The sequence below is a fragment of the Hyperolius riggenbachi genome, chromosome 11 (assembly GCF_040937935.1).
Source record: "Hyperolius riggenbachi isolate aHypRig1 chromosome 11, aHypRig1.pri, whole genome shotgun sequence".
NCBI lineage: Eukaryota > Metazoa > Chordata > Amphibia > Anura > Hyperoliidae > Hyperolius > Hyperolius riggenbachi.
In genome coordinates this window covers 8,421,701-8,447,266 of record NC_090656.1, presented here as the reverse complement: position 1 = coordinate 8,447,266, position 25,566 = coordinate 8,421,701, and the positions used below count along the sequence as shown (strand labels likewise).

General features: G+C 44.0%; 1 protein-coding gene across 8 annotated transcripts in view; it reads left to right on the top strand.

The window, feature by feature from the left end:
• The window catches only part of LOC137538661 (b(0,+)-type amino acid transporter 1-like), a 154,743-nt gene that overhangs the window by 72,861 nt on the left and 56,316 nt on the right, over positions 1-25,566 (top strand). The window contains exon 1 of one of the 8 annotated variants that reach the window (XM_068260942.1): positions 16,176-16,209. The exons of 6 other annotated variants lie outside the window; for them this stretch is intronic. The gene's annotated coding sequence lies outside the window, so the exon portion shown is untranslated. Of the gene's footprint in view, positions 1-16,175; positions 16,210-20,360; positions 20,476-25,566 lie in introns of those variants that run through there. One more of the 8 variants, XM_068260941.1, reaches the window with a different exon arrangement.

Below are 25,566 nucleotides of genomic sequence, written 5' to 3'. Positions count from 1 at the left end.
TGTGTCAGATGCAGAGCTCTTAACCATTACACTATCCAGCCAACTGCTACACGCCGGTATCCCCCATGCTTGCGGTGCCTTTCTGGCACTGCAATGTATCTAGTTCCGGCTACTTTACTGTAGCCGGAACTGATACATTCCGGATCTGCAACTGGTGGCAACTTGTGGCCACCGCAGAGACCCGTACAGTCTCTTTGCGGCCCCCGGACTCCCGGACACTTGTGGACTCGAACCGCAAGTGTGTGACAGAACGATTGCAGCTTCTCCACAGAAGCCAGCGATTGTTCTAATGGGACTTAGATCAATGAATGGGGCAGCCCTGCGCACCCCGGCGGTTGCGGCCCTTTGAACCCCCGGCTGCTCCGTTTTTTCATGTACGTAGCTCCTACGTCCAGCATGTATATTTGGACATAGGAGCTACATCCTAAATGCTAAAGTGGTTAAAGGCAATGGGGCCCAGCACACATTTCTGGTATGCATGGAAGTCAATGATGCAGGGATATTTGTTGGTGGTGGCGGCGTGCATGCGCGTAACAACGTGAGTACGACAGGGTGACTCGGGAATCAGTGACGCACTTCCTGTCCAGCAGAGAGTATGTCACTATGTCGCGATGGGCGCCAAAGGGCGGGGAGAGGGTGGAGCAATACATATGACCCTGACCGCGCACTCTGCCGAGGGTCATATGAAGCATCTCACCGCAACACGATGCCCACATGTAAAACCAGCCTCAGCCTGCACACGGTGTATCTGATGTACTGGATGCTGCAATCAAAGGAACACAATGAAATAATGAAAACAATTGCTTATTTCTTTACAATAGCCATTTATAAATTATGGCTTCAGTGTTTGCCCATTGTAAAATAGTTCCTCTCCCTGATGTATACTCTAAAATGTATCACATGTGATAATATCTTCAGTCCTATCAGGTGATTCTGTTCACTTAGAGTTCTAAAGCCAGTAGAATAGATCTCCGGTCTCCTAGAATTCTTTCAGGGTGGGGAGGGACAGAATTCAGCACAGCAAAATAGTGTAGGCAGTGACATCACTGGGAAGGGTGGAGCTACATACCAATATACTGCAATATGTAGATATAGGAAGAGTTTTTGATGCTGAAACCAGGAAAACTACCATAAAATAGGATATCTTGAATAATTTATTGCATCCTACCATATGTCATTATAGTTCCTCTTTAAAAATGACAGTTAATGTACTGACTGATTTCATTTTATTCTATAGAATATTTGTACATCTCAGCATACACTTGAAGTGCATTTACTTATGTCTGAGACAAGTATTAGTCAGTCTATCTCTACCAGTCATACATCAGCTAGAAACTAAAGGGAACCTTAACTGAGAGGGATATGGACATTTCCTTATAAACAATACCAGTTGCCTGGCAGTCCTGCTGATCTCTTTAGCTGCAGCAGTGGCTGAATCACACACCTGAAACAAGCATGCAGCTAATCCAGTCTGACTTCTGTCAGAGCACCTGATCTGCTGCATGCTTGTTCAGGGGCTGTGGCTAAAAGTATTAGAGACACAGGATCAGCAGGAGAGTCAGGAAACTGGTATTATTTTAAAAAGAAAAATCCATATCCTTTAGGTTCCCTCTAAGCACCCAAGACTTTTGCTTTTTTTAGTTGCCATCCTGATTGCTTGCTTTGTGAAAGATTTAAATGACAGATTCTCTTTTAATATGACCACTAGTGCATAAAACTGTAAAATGTAAATCCTACATGGGTACACATACATATACACAGGTCCAACTGTGAGAAAACGCGGAAAAGCCGCCGCCAATACTCAAGGTGAGGCGGCTGACTCCGCGTTCAACATGGCAGCTGGCGCGCAGTCGGAGCGCAGAGAAACCGCCGCATGCTCAAACAACGGGGCGGCGGATTCCGCGTCCAATGCGGCAAGTTGCTCGCATAGGCCTGCTCCTCTAAGTAAGGCGGAATGCGGAGTAAACGCCGCACACTCAGACAGCGGTGCGGCGGATTCCGCATCCAACACAGCAGAAACATTACAACACATGACTGGTGTGGCTGGGACTGCCGGTCAGCTGACATTTGCTGCAGCTTTCATTGGTCCAGCACTTAGGGGTGGCGATGGAGAGCGCCAGTGTATATATACTGGGTGCTGGTCATTCATCTGGTGTCTGGCGTTGCGATCACTACGTGGTAGCACTCAGACCTTGTCAGTATCTGTGTTTATTAGACAGTTTCGTAGGTGTTGATGATCACGGAGCTCACACTGTACTGTTGCACCAAACACTCTCATCTCTCAGGTGTCCAGAGGTTAGTAGATATATCTGATTATCGGTGATACTGCAGATCATCAATAATCGGGTATATTCTGCATTCTCGGTGATACTGCAGATCACCGGTAATCAGACCCTCTCTGTGTTACACCGATCGTTACACCAACATAATGTTTTTCATCAGTCACGTTTTTCATCAGTTGACAACATTAAAGTGTACCCCAGGCAACATGTGACATAAGTTAAACATGTGTATGTACCTTGCAAAACATATTAATAGCCAGGCTGTTTTTCTTTTTTTATTTTGCTGCCTGAAAGAGTTAATTTTCAGGCATGCAAGTGTCAGCTTCTGTCTATAGTAAACATCACTGATAAGCAATTTACAGTCACAAAAGTTTTCCTGGCAAAGTACAACTTCTGAGGGCAGGGGATAAAGAAAAACGTCAATAGTTTATGTATTTTAACTCCGATACACTTAATAGACTGCCATTGAGCAGAGTCAATAATTCAATCTACTTTGTAAATGCTTAAATGTAATCATGGGATATTTATAAAAATGTCATTTTTAGGAGTTGGAGGATAAATACAATTGTTTATCTCATCAGCTTATCTTCATCTTGGGTTCACTTTAACCGATCCAAATTATCCAAAATATCATGGCCAGTTATGATCATATGCAAGTAAAAAATCCACCATGCCAACTGACCAGTTATTAAAGAGAACCCGAGGTGGGTTTGAAGAATATTATCTGCATACAGAGGCTGGATCTGCCTATAAAGCCCAGCCTCTGTTGCTATCAAAACCCCTCTAAGGTCCCCCTGCACTCTGCAATCCCTCATAAATCACAGCCACGCTGCTGACAAACAGCTTGTCAGAGCTGGCTGTGTTTATCTCTATAGTGTCAGTCTCTGCTGCTCTCCTGCAGAACTCCAGTCCCCGCCTGCATCCCTTCCCTCCCTGCTGATTAGAGGGAAGGGACGGGGGCGGGGACCGGAGCTATGCAGGAGGCGGGGGAGCAGCTGAGACTGACACTACAGATGTAAACACAGCCTCACAGCACGGCTGTGATTTATGAGGGATTGCAGAGTGCAGGGGGACCTTAGTGGGGTTTGGGATAGCAACAGAGGCTGGGCTGTATAGGCAGATCCAGCCTCTGTATGCAGATAACATTCTTTAAACACACCTCGGGTTCTCTTTAAAGGAGACAAATTGATAGTGAGATCTTTCAGGATCAATTGATTGAGCCTGTCGGCTTTTCTGCTTTCATACAATGATCTGATCATTCAAATGATGGTATACCAAAAATGGCACCTTTAATGGGTACCATTCATCTGTCGGCTCTGACAGGTTTTAGTCTTGTACATCTCCTCCTGGGAGATTCTCAGGATTTCCTTTTTTTATCAGTGTATATCAGTTTATATTTCCTGTGGGTTGAGAACTGATATGCATATAATGGCTGGCTGCATACGGTTGTACGAGCAGTGCGTTCACCAGCAGTATTATTGCGCAGTGCATCATGCATGTTGTCAACGCGGCTCACGTAAATTTGGGTGCGATATGAGCTGTTACATTTTGGTATTCGCTACAGTCACCCGTGAAAAACTTGGCCATAACTGTAAATTTGGGCGCCAGACTTGCCCAATCAAATAGCGGGCAGCCGCAATGCACATTGTGGCAGAGTTCTCCCCAGAATTTTTTTTACAGCCGGGTGGCATGAAAAAGTAGCAATATGAGAAAATGCAGGGCTGGAGCTTCTGTGCGCAATTCTGCTTATAGCATAGGAGAAGGTGAGCCGTTGACAGCCGGGTGCTCATCAAAACTAGCCGGGTGGAGCGCCCAGCTAAAAGAACCTGGGGAGAACACTGGGCTATAAATAGCAGGCACAAAGCACACGGTAATTATAGCCTTATTTGCATTGCGGGTTGCCCCCAACGCCAACTATTTTATTGCCAAAATTTACAGTTATAAATTATCCATATATCTAGCGATGATGGGCAGTTTCGACCAAGAGACAAATTTCTCTCTAATCGAATCTGATCAGAGAGAGATCTGTCAGCTGCACATACACCGCAGACCGATTCCTGATCAATTTCATGTTGATCAGGAATCGGCCTTGTGACGCCGCATCCGATCGCCTCGCCGGCTTGCCGCTGCCCCACCTAACGTCGAATGTGTGCCCGGTGTACTATACATTGCCTGTCCATGTCCACTGCTGGCTCCATCTTTACACATGCGTCCCACGTGGTTGCTGGGATAGACATGGGCACGGGTGGGACATCACATACATAGTTACATAGTTATTTTGGTTGAAAAAAGACATACGTCCATCGAGTTCAACCAGTATAAAGTACAACACCAGCCTGCTCCCTCACATATCCCTGTTGATCCAGAGGAAGGCGAAAAAACCCTTACAAGGCATGGTCCAATTGGCCCCTAAAGGGAAAAATTCCTTCCCGACTCCAGATGGCAATCAGATAAAATCCCTGGATCAACATCATTAGGCATTACCTAGTAATTGTAGCCATGGATGTCTTTCAACGCAAGGAAAGCATCTAAGCCCCCTTTAAATGCAGCTATAGAGTTTGCCATAACGACTTCCTGTGGCAATGCATTCCACATCTTAATCACTCTAACTGTAAAGAACCCTTTCCTAAATAAATGGCTAAAACGTTTTTCCTCCATGCGCAGATCATGTCCTCTAGTCCTTTGAGAAGGCCCAGGGACAAAAAGCTCATCCGCCAAGGTATTATATTGCCCTCTGATGTATTTATACATGTTAATTAGATCCCCTCTAAGGCGTCTTTTCTCTAGACTAAATAAACCCAGTTTATCTAACCTTTCTCGATAAGTGAGACCTTCCATTCCACGCATCAATTTTGTAGCTCGTCTCTGCACCTGCTCTAAAACTGCAATATCTTTTTTGTAATGTGGTGCCCAGAACTGAATTCCATATTCCAGATGTGGCCTTACTAGAGAGTTAAACAGGGGCAATATTATGCTAGCATCTCGAGTTTTTATTTCCCTTTTAATGCATCCCAAAATTTTGTTAGCTTTAGCTGCAGCTGCTTGGCATTGAGTACGATTATTTAACTTGTTGTCAATGAGTACTCCTAAGTCCTTCTCCAAGTTTGATGTCCCCAACTGTATCCCATTTATTTTGTATGGTGCTAGACCATTAGTATGTCCAAAATGCATGACCTTACATTTGTCAACATTGAATTTCATCTGCCATGTATGTGCCCATATAGCCATCCTATCCAGATCCTGTTGCAATATGACACTTCCTGAGAGTTGATGATTCTGCACAATTTTGTATCATCTGCAAAAATAGCAACATTGCTCACTACTGCATCTACTAGGTCATTAATAAATAAATTGAAGAGCACTGGACCCAGTACAGACCCCTGTGGGACCCCACTGCTAACAGTCTCCCATTTTGAGTACGATCCATTGACCACAACTCTTTGTTTTCTGTCCATTAGCCAGTTCCCTATCCATGAACACAGACTCTTCCCCAGTCCTTGCATCCTCAACTTTTGCACCAGACTTCTGTGGGGAACAGTGTCGAAGGCCTTTGCAAAGTCCAAGTATATCACATCTACAGCATTCCCAATATCCATATTAGCTAGCATTCACTACCTCATAAAAGCTGAGCATGTTAGTCAAACAGGACCTGTCTTTAGTAAACCCATGTTGATGCTGAGAAATAAGATTATTTTCTACTATGAAGTCATGTATAGTATCTCTTAGTAACCCCTCAAATAGTTTGCATACAACTGATGTTAAACTTACAGGTCTATAATTTCCTGGATCAGATTTTTTGCCCTTCTTAAATAATGGGAAAACGTGGGCTGTACGCCAATCCACTGGGACTCTGCCAGTTGCAAGAGAGTCACAAAAGATAAGATAAAGGGGTTTATCTAAAACTGAACTTAATTCCCTTAGGACCCGAGGATGCATGCCATTCGGGCCAGATGCCTTGTCTATTTTTAATTTATTTAGTCTTGCCTTCACTTCTTCCTGCGTTAAGTATTTAATATTACAGTTAGAAGATTGAGACTCTTCCGCCTCTGTAGTTTGCAACAGTGCTTTTTCTTTTGTGAAGACAGAAGCAAAGAAAGCATTTAATAACTCTGCCTTACCTTGGTCATCCACCATTGAGTTCCCATCCTCATCCTTTAGGAGTCCTATACAGTCAACCTTTCTTTTTTTAGAGTTAATGTACTTGTAAAACTTTTTTGGGTTAGATTTGATATCCTTAGCGATTTGTTTTTCAGCTTCAATCTTTGCCTGCCTAATTTCTTTTTTACAATTTTTATTGCACTCCTTATAATTGCTTAGTGCAGCCTCGGTCCCCTCCTGTTTTAAGACCTTATAGGCATTCTTTTTCCTCTTCATTTTATCTTTAACCTTTCTATTCATCCATAGAGGCCTTTTTTATTCCTAGACATTTTGTTTCCATATGGGATATACATACTACAGTATTGATTGAGTATAAGTTTAAAAGCTTGCCATTTCCCTTCAGTGTCCTCCCCTTGTAGTACATTATCCCAGTTCACCAAACTTAGTGCCTGCCTAATTTGATTGAACTTTGCGTTTCTAAAATTCATAGTTTTAGTGGTCCCGCTGCCCCGTGGCCTATCAGTCACCAGATCAAATGTTATCATGTTGTGATCACTATTTCCCAAATGTTCTTGAACCTGCACATTTGATACATTATCTGGTCTATTAGAAATGATCAGATCCAGTAACGCATGCCCCCTAGTTGGTTCAGTTACCATTTGAGTCAAGTAATTGTCCTGTAGTGCTGCCAGAAATCTGCTGCTTTTACCAGAATGGGTAGCCTCAATACTCCAGTCAATGTCTGGAAAGTTGAAGTCGCCCATAATTATGACCTCATTTTTACCTGCAGCTTTTTCAATCTGCTGTAGTAATCGCAGTTCTGCAGCTTCATTAATAAGAGGTGGCCTGTAGCATACCCCAATAAGCAATTGGCAACTTTTATTTCCACCATGAATATTTACCCAAACGGACTCCACATCTTCACAATCTTCCTCCATCTCATCGTTGAGGACAGCTGTAAGAGAATTCTTGACAAAGAGACAAACCCCTCCACCTTTTTTCCCTGTTCTATCCCTCCTAAACACATTGTATCCTTTTAAATTAGCTATCCAGTCATGGCTTTCATCCATCCATGTCTCGGTTATTCCCACAATGTCATAGCCTTTGTCATTCAGAATGAACTCTAGTTCGTCTATTTTATTTGCAAGGCTCCGAGCATTGGTTACCATGCACTTTATATTTTTACCACCACATTTACCAATTTTGTTTACAAGAAATGGGCTACTTGAATTTTTACCAACCTCCTTAATCTTTACACTGTCCCCACCCCCCTCTCCACCCTCCATAATGATAGGTTCCCACTGTCTTTTTACCTCATCTTGTCTACATATTGAGACTTTATCCTCCCGCCTCCCTCCAGATCCTAGTTTAAAATCTCCTCCAACCGTTTAGCTATCTTCTCCCCCAATGCAGCTGCACCCTCCCCATTAAGGTGCAGCCCATCCCTGCTGTAGAACCTGTAGCCGACTGCAAAGTCTGCCCAGTTCTCCAGGAACCCAAACCCCTCCTTCCTACACCAATTTCTCAGCCACTTATTTAACTCCCTAAGCTCCCTCTGTCTCTCAGATGTAGCACGTGGCACTGGCAGTATTTCAGAAAACACCACCTTGGAGGTCCTTGCTTTAAGTTTATCTCCAAGTACCTGAAAATCATTTTTGAGGACCTTCCATCTCCCACTAACTTTGTCATTGGTGCCAATGTGTACCATGACAGCCGGGTCTTCCCCAGCCCCACTCAGTAATCTGTCAATTCTTTCCGCTACATGCCGAACCCGAGCACCCGGGAGGCAACAGACTGTACGGCATTCGCCGATTCAAATCTTATTAAAACCAAAACATATTTCAAACCGGTAGATGCCAATAACTATATACACTTTGACAGTTTTCACCATCGCCCCTGGACCATTAATACACCGTACAGCCAGTTCAGAAGGATTCACAAAAATTGCACTGACACTATTGATTACGACTCACAATGCGAGATACTTGCAAATAAATTTCAGGCCCGAAAATACCCCAAAAAACTCATCAAAGACGCCATATTTAAAGCTAAAAAAACAAAAACCATTAATCTACCACCAGACTCTGAACAGATTACCACCAATAATTGCCCCCGATTCATCACACAATTCAATGCCCTACATCCACAGATCCGCTCAATCCTGAAGAATAGATGGGAAATCCTACTGCAGGACCCATATCTCCGGACCAATATCCCGCACACTCCCGCCATCACGTTTAGAAGGGCACCTAACCTCAAAAATCTTCTGGCGCCCAGTCGATTGAGAATACCCACATCTGACAATCACACAAATAACCAATCTACACCCGGATGCACGCCATGCAATAATACTAGATGCATGGCCTGCCCATTCCTACACACCACCACAGTCTTTCAATCCAACAATACAAAATTACAATATCCTATCAAAAACCACATAACCTGCACTTCCAGATATGTTATATACATCATCACCTGCCCCTGTCACCTTCAGTACGTTGGTCGGACCACCCAACCAGCACGCAGCCGTATTGGACAACATAAAAGAAACATACTCAAAAATTTCCCACTTCATAGCGTATCAAAACACTTTGGCACTCATCACCATAGCGACCCCACTCTTTTCCGCATCACTCTTATTGAATCCATCACTCAACAACAGCACGACGCTTTTGAGAAATTGAGGGCGAGGGAAATGTTTTGGATACAAATACTAAAGACCCTCGTGCCAGAGGGCCTTAATGAACAATTAGAAAAAATCCACTGATAATCTCTGAACACAATTACCCTTTTAGTCGCCTCTTTTATCATCCTTGTTTATTTATTTATTTTATCTCATGTCTTATGGTTTCGGAAACCATTTCTTTTAATGTTTTACTATATTAATCTTCTTATTATTATGTCTGGTTTTAGCATGAATTTTATCTTCAAAAATTGTTTTCTTCATATGGCGTATTGTACTATTCAATGATATAGATACACATATGTTTTCTTGACGTGATCCCCTTAGGACAAATACATGGGGGAACTTCATAGAACACTGGGGCTAATTCCCCCACTACAGAAACAGTATGTACTTTTTTCCTTGTTCTCTTTATGACCAGATCCCCCTTGCAATGTATTGATGTATTAAGGTTCGTTTTATCCTTTGTATTATGTTCTTTTACGTCACTGGCATCACGTTATGTGAATTTCTCTCAAAGTTTCCATATGTTATTTGCAGTTTTGTTCTGGACATTCAGCCTATATTCTGAGGAAAATATAATTTTCTCTACCAAACAATACCAACACTGTCCACTGGAGGTCACCAGTGCACAACAATAACATACCTACAATAATACACACGTTCCGTATCACCAAAGTTAATATAACATACACCAAAATAAATATCTTTATTATTTTTATCTTTATTTGACTGTGGGCAACTATAAATACAACTTTCAAACCCAATGCTCCGTCCCCTGGCCCCTCCACAGCACACACAAAATCTTCCTGGCAATTGCCCACACACAACATGGCGCAGAGTGCCATGTACATGCGCAGCCACACTGCCCCAGCTCGCCCTAGCACTTCCGGCGGAAGTGATGCATCCCCGACCCTGTTACAGAGGGTGGAACGCATTATAACCACCACCATCACAACACGGAGGTGCACATTGATGACGCGCGGGGAGGGTCGCATCGCATCCTCTCCCAGCGTGACTACGACTGCCCGCCCAGCTAACAAGCAGCTTGGGGCGTGACCTGGCCTATTTAAACAGCGTGTCAGAGGCACCTAAGCAAAAAGGCGCCAGGTGCATCTCTGACATTACGCTGGTAAGTTATTTGTATTATATTGATCCTGATTGCTGGTGTTAACCAGGTCTGCCTCTTCTCCTATGCAGATTCCCCACACCTGCCTTCCCTGGTGGTGGCCGTGCGTGGTGCAGTTTTTTCGTCCGGTCTTGCCGTTTCTATGTGGTATAGGGGAACTGCCTAAATTATCATTTCAGTATATTCACTTGATTTAACCTTGTGCTGCATGGAGATGGTGAGATTGGATGGGGGAGTTGTGCCATGTATGGCCACCATTAGACATCCACTCACGTGCTATACACCATCACACCCTTGCCCCACCATTATACTTATCATTACAACACTTGAGTGTTGTTATACACCCACCTATCCAGTTTCACCTCCCACTCCCACTCCCACTATTCAAGTTAACCCCAGTATCTCCCTTGCCCATTACTCCAACCCCCTCCCCCACTGCCCCTGCAGAAACAAACACCCCCCACTTCTTGTCCCGCATACTCCAATTTTTCTAAACCATAATATATACACACAACTAATGTACTTATGGATTGAGCACGTTTTGTCCGATCATACACCAACATGCGCTTTTTGTTCCCAGCTGTGTGCTCCTACTTTTTACTGCCTGATGAAGCGGGTGTAAGCCTGCGAAACGCGTTGTATTTAACCCCTGGAGTATACCATTAAATTTACCTTGTTGAAATACACAGCTTCCTTGTGTCTGCTTGAGGGAGGTAAGTCCACCACTGCCTCCTAAGCAATTTTAAATATTTTAAATCGTGTTTTTATCCTTTTGGCGCCTCTGTTCTTTTCACGTTACATTGTACATCCACCCTTGGTGGAGGGGGATACCCCTTTTTTCTTCACGTCTACAGAGAGCGACTTCTTAATCCTGAGTGAGGACAGGTTTATCTCCTCACCTGCCTATACAGTGGTTGCCTGGAGGTAACCCTGGTTTGTGAGTATATAATTTACTCCTTCTCACTATACCAAATTGCCTGGACTTACTACACCATATTGGGCTCTCGGTTCTTTTCCTTTTTATATACCCTACTAGCAAAGCTCGGCCATTCGTCGTCGAATCGGCACCCTGAACCTGATTGAAGCCCTCCTCCAACATGGATACCTGTCTGGACCGTTCAACACACAGAAATAGCTTGTTGGCACAATTCAAACTGAAACCAACCAACACACAAGATTCAACACCCACCCAAGTAGATGACACCACACCTGTGGACAATACCGATTTAAAACCAATATTCCACAAACTAGAAGTAGCACTTAAAGATGAGTTTTTCAACATGGCGGACATTGCCATGCAAGAAACCTACATTGAAGAAAAAATCTCACCGGACGGCATAAGGGTAAAAACCCTTACAGCCTTCCCGAATGACACTGTATTCACTCTAGATTGGTATTTATACCTTGAAACATGTGCACAAGGAATGATGGAGAGGCTCATCACAAAAAGAAAATCGATAGTCCAGGCCCTACAACCAGTCATCCTAGAATGCCAGAACTTCCTCGCCCTCCATACCAAAAGCGCCCAATATGGGCCACTTCTATCCAATCTCACTGCCCGCCTCAAAAAATTCGAAATAGAAACTATAGACACCAAACTAAAGAAGCTCAATAGGGACCGCCTGGCTTATGCGGAGCACAGGGAGAGGGAGCGCAAACCGCGACCCCTCCCGGGGCCCCCGCAGCCAGGTGGCCCACATCCACCTCACCGCCCACCAGCACTGATGAGCCTCACCATCCCACCACCTCCCCCGAAATTTCCACCCTACCCACCACCCCCCTTCTTTCCACCACTTCCCCTATTAGCACAACCAAATCTCCCAGACGTCACTCACGACCCAAACACCATCACTCCAAATCAGAACCAAAACACCAAGAAATTCACGGCATCCACACCCCCACCTAACAGCTTCAACTACAATATGGGGCCCACCGCATTACCCAAAGTCCAGCGCCCAAACAACCATAAAAAAACCTCCACCACTAACACACAACCCAAATCTAAAATATCCTTCACCTCCACCCCACGCGCTGAAGGTGACAGGGTGACCATCCGTAATCCCCTCCTGAACCCCAATTACAACTTCTCCGGAAAAAATCCACCAGCATCCCTCATACCAGCAACAAAACATAACATCATAGAGTCGCACGAGGCTGACAATCCCTCCCCCCCTGGCTCAGTTTCAGAACAAAATTCACCCATCAGAGCTTCCCAAATCAGCACCTATGACTCTGAACCCAACACACCCAACCCTACCAACCAGGATGGTCCTAGAACAGATGAGACCAACGACAACCCAGCCCCACCGATCGATAGCACCAACACGACCAACAAACAACCCACCATTACCACACAAACTTCCATAGAAACCTTTTTTCAACAAAATAGAAGTTACCCCACAACCCCTAAAATAATTCTCAAAAATGCTGACAACACACTTACCTCATCTTTTTTAGACCTCCCTGCCACCCTGTCTCAAAACATACTCACGAACCAATTACCCAGTCCAAAAGCATCCCGTATTATACTGCAACCAAAGAAAAAAAGACCTCTCCCAGAATCCGAAAAAGAGGCAAACGCGGCAAAAGGAAAACGCAACAAATCATAAGAACAGCAGAACCGAAACCCACACCTGAACAAACCAAATGTATTTTCAATTTGTCCAGTCACCAATTATCCCATAGTGAAACAACCCTACTTGAAAAAGGATTATCCTTTTGCCCCACCAATCAGTCCAACATGTTCCAAATCTTTTCCGACCTAAATGCCTACATACGTAAGCTAACACTAAAACGACATTTCGCAATTAAAAAACTGAAACCAATGACTACACACGACTCTACAGCCTTGATTATCCCCAACAATGATTCTATACCTAATTGTACAATATCTACCCCAGAAATCACCACCGAACGCTTCATTACCACCCAGTTAAAAGGTAGATCCCGCTTCTACCCAACAGCATCCAAAGGCAATTTCATTGACACTTTCTACTCATTAGTACTGCAGGACCTACAAAACATCCATACAGATAGACCTAATTTTCCCTCCAACCTCACCCGCCAACAAAAGACAGCAATCAAAACTCTACAAAATAATCACAACCTGACCATCAAACCAGCAGATAAGGGGGGAGGGATTGTTATTCTCAACACTAGTGACTATCTGGAGGAAGCAGAACGCCTACTTGGCGATACCAATTACTATGAAATCCTGGACATAGACCCCACCACAGAACTAAACAAAACCCTCAAATCTCTCATCAACAATGCATTTTTTAATAATATCATTTCCAAAAATGAGAGGAACTTCATTATCAACCAACATCCAAAAACCCCATTCTTTTACTACTTGCCCAAGATTCACAAGTCTATGACTAAACCACCTGGACGCCCCATTATATCAGGCATAGATTCACTCACCAGCAATCTCTCACGCTTTATTGATCAACACCTACAACCATACGTAAAATCGCTCAGCTCTTACCTCAGAGATTCCTCACATCTCATTGAACTCCTTAGCCCCATCCCCTGGAAAGACAACTACTTCTGGCTCACCTGTGACGTTACCTCTCTATACACTAATATCCCTCACTTATATGGAATTTCGGCAATCCAGTATTTCTTATCCACCAACCCCGCAATGCCCCGTAGCCAACAGACATTCCTAACCGACTGTACCAAATTCATTCTACAGAACAATTTCTTCACATTCATGGAAAAAACTTACCATCAAACTAACGGTACAGCGATGGGATCGTCCTTCGCTCCGTCCTACGCTAATCTGTCCATGGGCCTCCTCGAACTTCAAATCATGCAAAACAACAACCCCTATATCAATAACATAATATTCTATAAGCGCTATATCGATGACCTCATATTCATTTGGCATGGCAGCACTGAACTCATTCCCCTTTTTCTCAACCACTTAAATTCAAACCTGGCGGGACTACAGTTCACTTCAAAATGCGATCCAATAAGTATTGAATTCCTTGATCTAACACTCTTTACTGATTCAAATCTTATTAAAACCAAAACATATTTCAAACCGGTAGATGCCAATAACTATATACACTTTGACAGTTTTCACCATCGCCCCTGGACCATTAATACACCGTACAGCCAGTTCAGAAGGATTCACAAAAATTGCACTGACACTATTGATTACGACTCACAATGCGAGATACTTGCAAATAAATTTCAGGCCCGAAAATACCCCAAAAAACTCATCAAAGACGCCATATTTAAAGCTAAAAAAACAAAAACCATTAATCTACCACCAGACTCTGAACAGATTACCACCAATAATTGCCCCCGATTCATCACACAATTCAATGCCCTACATCCACAGATCCGCTCAATCCTGAAGAATAGATGGGAAATCCTACTGCAGGACCCATATCTCCGGACCAATATCCCGCACACTCCCGCCATCACGTTTAGAAGGGCACCTAACCTCAAAAATCTTCTGGCGCCCAGTCGATTGAGAATACCCACATCTGACAATCACACAAATAACCAATCTACACCCGGATGCACGCCATGCAATAATACTAGATGCATGGCCTGCCCATTCCTACACACCACCACAGTCTTTCAATCCAACAATACAAAATTACAATATCCTATCAAAAACCACATAACCTGCACTTCCAGATATGTTATATACATCATCACCTGCCCCTGTCACCTTCAGTACGTTGGTCGGACCACCCAACCAGCACGCAGCCGTATTGGACAACATAAAAGAAACATACTCAAAAATTTCCCACTTCATAGCGTATCAAAACACTTTGGCACTCATCACCATAGCGACCCCACTCTTTTCCGCATCACTCTTATTGAATCCATCACTCAACAACAGCACGACGCTTTTGAGAAATTGAGGGCGAGGGAAATGTTTTGGATACAAATACTAAAGACCCTCGTGCCAGAGGGCCTTAATGAACAATTAGAAAAAATCCACTGATAATCTCTGAACACAATTACCCTTTTAGTCGCCTCTTTTATCATCCTTGTTTATTTATTTATTTTATCTCATGTCTTATGGTTTCGGAAACCATTTCTTTTAATGTTTTACTATATTAATCTTCTTATTATTATGTCTGGTTTTAGCATGAATTTTATCTTCAAAAATTGTTTTCTTCATATGGCGTATTGTACTATTCAATGATATAGATACACATATGTTTTCTTGACGTGATCCCCTTAGGACAAATACATGGGGGAACTTCATAGAACACTGGGGCTAATTCCCCCACTACAGAAACAGTATGTACTTTTTTCCTTGTTCTCTTTATGACCAGATCCCCCTTGCAATGTATTGATGTATTAAGGTTCGTTTTATCCTTTGTATTATGTTCTTTTACGTCACTGGCATCACGTTATGTGAATTTCTCTCAAAGTTTCCATATGTTATTTGCAGTTTTGTTCTGGACATTCAGCCTATATTCTGAGGAAAATATAATTTTCTCTACCAAACAATACCAACACTGTCCACTGGAGGTCACCAGTGCACAACAATAACATACCTACAATAATACACACGTTCCGTATCACCAAAGTTAATATAACATACACCAAAATAAATATCTTTATTATTTTTATCTTTATTTGACTGTGGGCAACTATAAATACAACTTTCAAACCCAATGCTCCGTCCCCTGGCCCCTCCACAGCACACACAAAATCTTCCTGGCAATTGCCCACACACAACATGGCGCAGAGTGCCATGTACATGCGCAGCCACACTGCCCCAGCTCGCCCTAGCACTTCCGGCGGAAGTGATGCATCCCCGACCCTGTTACAGAGGGTGGAACGCATTATAACCACCACCATCACAACACGGAGGTGCACATTGATGACGCGCGGGGAGGGTCGCATCGCATCCTCTCCCAGCGTGACTACGACTGCCCGCCCAGCTAACAAGCAGCTTGGGGCGTGACCTGGCCTATTTAAACAGCGTGTCAGAGGCACCTAAGCAAAAAGGCGCCAGGTGCATCTCTGACATTACGCTGGTAAGTTATTTGTATTATATTGATCCTGATTGCTGGTGTTAACCAGGTCTGCCTCTTCTCCTATGCAGATTCCCCACACCTGCCTTCCCTGGTGGTGGCCGTGCGTGGTGCAGTTTTTTCGTCCGGTCTTGCCGTTTCTATGTGGTATAGGGGAACTGCCTAAATTATCATTTCAGTATATTCACTTGATTTAACCTTGTGCTGCATGGAGATGGTGAGATTGGATGGGGGAGTTGTGCCATGTATGGCCACCATTAGACATCCACTCACGTGCTATACACCATCACACCCTTGCCCCACCATTATACTTATCATTACAACACTTGAGTGTTGTTATACACCCACCTATCCAGTTTCACCTCCCACTCCCACTCCCACTATTCAAGTTAACCCCAGTATCTCCCTTGCCCATCACTCCAACCCCCTCCCCCACTGCCCCTGCAGAAACAAACACCCCCCACTTCTTGTCCCGCATACTCCAATTTTTCTAAACCATAATATATACACACAACTAATGTACTTATGGATTGAGCACGTTTTGTCCGATCATACACCAACATGCGCTTTTTGTTCCCAGCTGTGTGCTCCTACTTTTTACTGCCTGATGAAGCGGGTGTAAGCCTGCGAAACGCGTTGTATTTAACCCCTGGAGTATACCATTAAATTTACCTTGTTGAAATACACAGCTTCCTTGTGTCTGCTTGAGGGAGGTAAGTCCACCACTGCCTCCTAAGCAATTTTAAATATTTTAAATCGTGTTTTTATCCTTTTGGCGCCTCTGTTCTTTTCACGTTACATTGTACGGCATTCGCGGTTTCTTCGACAGATTACCCTATCTGTGCGCCTAATAATTGACTCCCCTACCACCAGCACCTGTCTAGCCTTAGCTGCACTCCTATTCCCTTTCTCGTTACAGCAGTCTGCCCCTTGGTTGCTAAGGAGCACATCCTGCTGCAGCATTGCTACTCCTGAATCATCCTCACCAATATTACGCAAACAAGCATACTTATTAGTGAGGGACAACTCGGGACTAGCCTCCCTGCCACTTTTTCCCCTACCCCTACTAACTGTGACCCAACTAGCGGCTGCCTCTGCTTCTTGGTCCGGCTGTACTCCACCCTCCTCATCTTCAACGGTTCCATCCAGTGTCTGGATCGTGAGATCCAAGCTCTTCTCCATGTTGTGTATGCTTCTCAGTGTTGCGAGATGCTTATTTAGCTCTGCGACTTCCGCCTCTAACTGAGCAACACGCACACACCCAGGGCAACAGTAAACACCCTCAATCCGCTGATCAAGGCATGCATACAGGTCGCAGGATGTACACTGCACAGCATCGTCCAACATGATGACTTTTGTGTGGGGAAGAATTATTTAAAGTAAACTGTGGCGGTAAAAGATGAAACGGGAGATTGAGTGTAGCTGGGGAGGAGGAAAGGGAGAGTAAGTAAAGTTGGGGAGTGAGGGGAGGAGAAGGGGGCGGGAGGGGGGAGGAGAAGGGGGCGGGAGGGGGGAGGAGGGGCGGGAGGGGTGGAGGTGGAGTGAGTGAAGTTGGGGTGGAGTCCTCAAAATTTAAAGACTACACCACAACGTGCCTAGCACATTCTAACCAATGCAAAAAACCGCAATATTGATTGAAAGTTTTTTTTTTTTGTTTTGTTTTTTTTTAGTCCTTACCTACTTCCTCTCACCACTCTCTTTGTGCCTGTGTTGTAACGCCTGTTTATAACGCCTATGCCACTTGTGTCGCAGCCACTTAGTGAGCAAGCCACAGACTGAGCAAGCTCAGTTCTGAGTCCTGAAGCTGACCAAATACCTCCTGTTGCAGCTAGTCCCTCCCCCTAGCCAATTGCCTGCTGCAAAACAAACTAGAGGGAAAAGAAAAAAAAAATTGTACTTTTAAAAGCTGACACTTGCTGTTTAATATCAGATGAACCACAACAGACAATCCACCAGATATTGCAGCAGCAAAAAACAATATACAAACAGCAATGTAATATAATTAGTGCTCACAATTCCCAGCAGTGACGTGAAGCAGCCCTCCACCAAGATCCACGTTACTCCGCCAACCACGTGGGACCATGTATGTGGCTTGCAAATGGAGAACGGAGTAGCAGGTATAGTATAGTGCACCGGACATCGGGGGGTCGTTTGACATTGGTGGAAAGCTCTGGGGGTTTGTCGCTCCTACCGATATCGCTCACTGTAACCGCCGTGCACACGATCGACCACGACGCCCGACATCTTGCAGCATGTCCGATCCATACATGCGATGAATTTCGGCTTGAAATTGGTCGAATTATCAATCAGGCATGCTCTCAGCGGCATCAATTTTCATTCGATAATAATTATCAAATTGGATGGTCAATCGGTCACTAGATGTATGGACACCTATAGCTGCGCTTTTCATGGGTACCTATGGCAACGCATGGGGGGAGTTAAGGTTAGGCTCCCACCTAGGGTTAGTTGTGGAGGGTGATTAAGGCTAGTCCCCCCTGAGTACTTTCAGGCAACACCTGGGCAGTGGTGTAGCTAAGTAACTATGGACCCCAGTGCAAGTTTTACATTCCCCCCCCCCCCTTCACCTCCAGCACTCTATACATAACAATTGATACGGCACACCAAAACCTGCCAATGGCAACTACAGTGTCAGAGGGGCAAGAAGGAGATGGGAAACAGTTTGTTAATAATTACCACTATTCAAAGCATCTATAGAAGTGATCATTACCAGCACAGGACCAATTAAGCTAATACTGTGGTTGAGGGAGGGCTCTATGGGCCCCTCTGGCCCAAGGGCAACCTCTGCAACCCCTATTGTACGCCCCTGCACCTGGGGGATCAGTTAGGCATCGAGAGCGAGGGTTCTGTGTGAGAATAGAGTTAGGATAGAACATAGTAAAATATCAGTAAAATTACAGATATTCTATTATAATGGATAATAGAATATCGGTAAAATTACTGAAAGCCTATTACCATTATCCCCAGACATTTTTCCTCTAGCGACGCTATATACTACAGTACTGTATGTATGTCTATGCACACCGTTAGAGATTATTGCTGTATTCACACTTACTAGCAGGTCCTAGTGCTTTGGCAATCCTTAAAGGAAATCCTAGGTGAAAATAAACTGATGAGAAAAACAATAGTATCTATCCTCCTTCTCCTACAAAAATGACTTTTTTAGATATCCCACAGTTTTATTTTATATTTAAATATAGTTTTTACTTTTTAATTGTCTCTGCTCAATGACACCTTCATTAAAGTATGCTAGAGCTCAGATCTATGAATTATTGACCCTTTTTATCTCTTTGCTGGCTTCAGAAGCCATTTACTGACAGGAAAGAGTTTTATGGCTGAAATTACTTATCAGTGAGGGTTATGCTATAGTTTGATCCATTCTGACTCAGTCCCGACCCGGACAGAAACTGTCACTTTCATACCTGATGTTGAAAGTGAACCTCCGGACTAAAAATCTACTCAGCAGAACTGAAAAGGCTTGGTGTTTCTTTAACAGTTTCACAGCATCAGAGCTTTGTTTTTCTTACCAAAGCATAATTTTTGGCTGCATTTTTAGCTAAGCTCCACCCATCAAAGAAAAAAAGCCTGGGCTTTTTTTCCCTGATGCTGTGCAAAGCATGATGGGATTTCCTATGTTGTTATTCACATTGCCTAGCAACTGGGAGAGGTGCTCAGGACACAGGACAGTTGGAACTGTGTCTCATGCTCCCTGTCACCTTCTTTCAACCAAAAAGATGGCTGCCATCATTAAATCAAACATTTGCCAGTTCTTTTAAAACAGGGTGGGTACGAGATTATATTACCTATCTATTTTAATTAACATAACTAGTGTAACTTAATGTCAGCATGTTTGTTTAGGCTGAAGTTCCTCTTTAACTCTTTCAGGCAGAGAAAGAAAAAAAGGAACACAGCCTAGTTATTAGTGTGCTAGGCACTGTACATACACATGTCTATCTCATCATGTCACATCGGGTATCCTTTAACCTCCTTGGCGGTTTATTTTTTCTGCAAAAATTGCAGAAATCAATTTTTAAAAAAAAAAAATTTTATGTTTCATGTAAAGCTACCAGAGTGGTAGCTACATGAAACTCCACTAAAGGACTTCGGGTGTCCTTTAAAACTTTGCTCCTAGATGGTATCTGTCACGTGAGACTATATATAATGCTGGAAGCCTTATCGCTGCCTGCCGGATGAACCATGTGGACTCAGTTGATACACACTGCTTGAGGAGTTACAGAGTTGCCACGCAAGGTGGACAGATTGTTTGTTCTGTTCATATCGGAGGTCATAAATTGCCGTGACTATTAATTTTCTTGTCTCTCTTACTAATCACTGGAGGGTGCAATTTATTTAGCACACAAGATAAATTATTAACATCCAGCTCCCTGACTCATTGTTTTGTTTGATATAATTATTAGCAGATCCGTTAAGTTTATTTTTATATGTATTTTTTACTAATCCTTTCAGAATTATTTAGGTGCCCATTAACCGGACAATTTTTTCACCAAATGCGATCTTTCCATTCCATCTTTTGCGATTTTTACAATCAAATTGTATCGAAAATTCATAATTTATGAAGGCAAATTGATAAGGAACGTGAGGAGGTGTGTAGTCCAGAAGAGTCCCGAGACTTCCTACGGATACAGGAAAAACACAGCCGCTTGTAGTATATTAATGTCCAGGTTCTGGATACATACAAAGTGATGAGGTGCTCACAAAGGTGGGTGGCAAGACCAGCATCCACAGTATAAAAACAAGTGAGGAAATCCTGTCCCCACCCAGGTTCTTTGTCTTCAAATGTATGGGTCGCACTCCAGAAAAAAACAATTGTTTGGGTACACAAGACAAACAATTGACAGCATCCTCTAATAGCTAGGGGTCTGTAAACAATATCATTGGGAGGGAGAAGGCGCCCCAAAAAATAATCATGGATGTAATAAATATGTAATAAATATAATTAAATTTCCTATATTGGCTTTGCCCCTTCTTCTTAGAGGTAAGCCATTTTATATTTATTGCATCCATGGTTATTTTTTGGGGTGCCTTCTCCCTCCCAGTGGAATTGATAAGAAACGTTTCTTTGGTTCATTGCTAAATAGGATGAAATCAATCGGAAAGTAGGATTTTATGATCACATTTGAAGAAAGAATCGTTCAGCAAATGTGAACAATTTGTCAGAATTATAGCGGTTTTATTTATGCAGGAAAAACTGTCATATGTGTATGGTTTAAGTTTTAATGTTCTATGCAAAATTTCATTGTGAACGCTAAAGTTAGAGTACTTTTTTAAAATATTGCTCGCTGACATCTCAGCATATTCCAAGCAGTGAATCTCATAATTGGACTATTCTAGTTACAAAAAGCCAGAACATTCTTGTTTATGTTAGTGCGTGGCCTTGACATTTGAAAGAGGCTTCTGTGTAAAGACTGGGATCAAGTTAAACTCACATTACTGCAGAAATTATATATGCACATTTTCTTAATTATTACACTTAGATATTATTAATCTAAATATTAATAATCAATACAGACCTTCTAACAAAATAAATAGTTATTGTTAAACCCTAAATAATATAATTATTATTATTATTTAGTATTTATATAGCGCCGACATATTACGCAGCGCTGTACAGTGTATATATATATATATCTTGCCACTAACTGTCCCTCAAAGGAGCTCACAATCTAATCCCTACCATTGCCATATGTCTTTAACCACTTGAGGACCCACCCTTTACCCCCCCTTAAGGACCAGCGCTGTTTTAGCTGATCTGTGCTGGGTGGGCTCTACAGCCCCCAGCACAGATCAGGGTGCAGGCAGAGCGACCAGATCGCCCTCCTTTTTTCCCCACTAGGGGGATGATGTGCTGGGGGGGTCTGATCGCTCCTGCCTGCCGGGTGTTGCGGGGGGGGTACCTCAAAGCCCCCCTCCGCGGCGAAATTCCCCCCTCCCTCTCCTCCCTCCCTTCCACGGAGATCCGAGGCTGCACAGGAAAGGATCAGTCCTGTGCAGCCTGTAACAGGCTCCTGCCTGTCATGTGACAGCGATCCCCGGCCGATGATTGGCCGGGGATCGCTGATCTGGTACAACGCTGCTACTGTTAGCAGCGTTGTACGAATGTAAACAAAGCGGATTATTTCCGCTTGTGTTTACATTCAGCCTGCGAGCCGCGATCGGCGGCCCGCAGGCTATTCACGGAGACCCCCGCCGTGAATTGACAGGAAGCAGCCACTCGCGCGAGCGGCTGCTTCCTGATTAATTAGCCTGCAGCCGGCGACGCAGAACTGCGTCGCTGGTCCTGCAGCTACCACTTTGCCGACGCGCGGTATGAGTGCGCGGTCGGCAAGTGGATATTATGTAGTGTAAGTACTGTAGTCTAGGGCCAATTTTTAGGGGCAGCCAATTAACTTATCTGTATGTTTTTGGAATGTGGGAGGAAACCGGAGTGCCCGGAGGAAACCCACGCAGACACGGAGAGAACATACAAACTCTTTGCAGATAGTGCCCTGGCTGGGATTCGAACCAGGGACCCAGCGCTGCAAGGCGAGAGAGCTAACCACTACGCCACCGTGCTGCCCTGTAATAATTTAACCTCTTGCCGACCGCGTCACGCCAGTAGGCGTGGCCGCGGCGGCAGCCCCAGGACCGCCTAACGCCAATTGGCGTAAAGTCCTGGGGCTCTGTTTTGCAGGAGATCGCGCGCAGGCTGCGCGCGCATCTCCTGCTTGGGGGGCGGAGCTCCGCCCCGCCTTCAGTCTCCGAGCGGCTATTGCCGCTCGGGAGACCGGTAGACGGCGTGATCGCCGTCTATTTACTTTGTGCAGCGCTGCGATCAGCAGCAGCGCTGCACTGGGGACAGCCGTGTGACACGGCTGTCCCCCTGGGGGACAAGAGAGCGAAGCCTATGACAGCCGATCGCCGTAATTGGCCGGCTGTGGGGAGGGAGGGAGCGAGGGAGGGAAGGGGTTTAAAGGAAGAGGGTTTTTTTTTTAAAAAAAGGCAACAATAATATTTATTAAAACAAAAATAAACATGGGGGGAGCGATCAGACCCCACCAACAGAGAGCTCTGTTGGTGGGGAGAAAAGGGGGGGGGAATCACTCGTGTGCTATTTTGTGCGGCCCTGCAGCTTGGCCTTAAAGCTGCAGTGGCCTTTTAAACTAAAAATTGCCTGGTCACTAGGGGGGTTTAGCCCTGCAGTCCTCAAGAGGTTAAATACTTTGAATTACAGTTAAAAAGCTGAGTTCTGCAGTGAAAGTTTCAAAATACATTAGCTGTTTTCCACAAAGTTGTTTAGACTATAATTGTTCTTTGGATGTCAATAATAAGTTCCAAGGTTTTTGTATTGTCCCGTATTTAGGACAAATGATGCCACCTGGCGGTTTCATAGTCTTATAAAATTAATATTATTAATAGATTGTTATATTAATGATGAGATAGTGACCTCTGGCGGTTGAAGTCATTATATTTATTCGTAAGAAAGACAAATATATAGAACATGATTTTATATTATTGAGATTTAATATGCAATTATTTCTTATATGATTAATTGTTTTAAGAAGAATTATATAATAAGCTTTATATTTAAATACGTATATTAGAAGCCCTGTATGCTTCAATAAGCCTTAAATTGCTGAAGGCTCTTACAGGTCTGTGTACAGTGTTATAGTGTCAACCTGACCAATCTTATGTCTGGGAAAGTACCGAAACATTCCAACCTAATTAGCAGAGAACACTTTATCAGAAATGCGTCATGAATGACATTGTTTAGTCTCAATGTCTGGGGCAGCCAGCAGACAAGATGGCTGGTGACGTCCATTTTTAATTAACTGCGTCAGAAATGACCCTATAGCAAATGTCAAGCACTCTGTAACGATCGGTGTCAGCACGCAGAGAGAATCCGATTATTGGTGATCTGCAGAATCACCAAGAATGCAGATATACACCTAATTATCGATGATCTGCAGAATCAGCGATAATACAGATGTATTGCTAACCTCTGGACACCAGAATAGTGAAAGTGTTTGGTGTAACAGTAACAACTCTGAGTGGAGACCACCAGAGTAGCTGGTGGCCTAGGACTCCTGAGGAATTCACCCCTGACTGTGGGTGGTATTCCTGTAGCCTGTGGACCCCCTGGGCGAGGGACCGAGGCTGGGTTGCAGGAAGACCTGCTGCTAATATGAACGGTCTTGCCCTGAACTGGGCTAACGTAATACAGTAATAGCACAATCCTAGTCTGGGGTGTGAGGTCCGTAGTCACAACACCCTGGAACTAGTCTGGAGCATAACATAAATGATAATACAATTCCCTAGTCTTGGGTGTGAGGTCCGTGATCATCAACACCCTGGAACTAGTCTGGAGTATAACATAAATGATAATACAATTCCCTAGTCTTGGGTGTGAGGTCCGTGATCATCAACACCCTGGAACTAGTCTGGAGTATAACATAAATGATAACACAATTCCCTGGTCTTGGGTGTGAGGTCCGTGATCATCAACACCCTGGAACTAGTCTGGAATATAACACAAAGACAATGCAGTTCCCTAGTCTTGGGTGTGAGGGCCTTGATCTCAACACCCTGGAACTATGCTAGAGAATACACAGAAGATATACAGTATTCATAGTCTGGGGTGTGAGGGCCTTGATCTCAACACCCTGGAACTGGTCTAACAATTAATAAACAATAACAGTACAAGGTAAACTGGCTCAGTGTGAATTCCCAGGTCCACCTGGTTCAAACACACTGTAAGGGTCTGACTATGGTCTGAATGCTTCCACGTAGTGATCGCAATGGCAGACAACCAGCAACTGACAAGCAAGCAGAATATATAGTTACTGAACTCTGCTGCCCCGCCCGAGCAACTCAGCCAATCATGAGTCCAGCAGGAATCAGCTGATCGTCCTGATCAGCTGACACTTCCCCTGCTGGTATAAAGGTCCTGACTTCTGGCCCGCGTGCGCGTAGCTCTCCATCCATCTATGTGGACTAACAGACCCAGCCACTCCAAAGGCACGCTGCTGCGTACAAACCGCCACCTTGGACGCGGAAACAGCCGCTTTGCTGTTAGAGCATGCGGCGGCTTTTCCGCGTTCTGCCACACTACGAGACGCGTGCCTACGCGTGCAAACCACCGCGTTGGACGCGGAATCAGCTGCCTTGCTTTCAGCACACGCGGCGGCTTTTCCGCGTTTTCTCACACACTCCAAATGACGTTAATTCCCACAATATAAGGTCATTAAGGAATTTATAAATAATAATTATTATGACTTAGGTAATCAAAACATGATAAAGCATTGACGCACAAAGTTTTAGCCAATCAGAACCTGGGATTCAGGG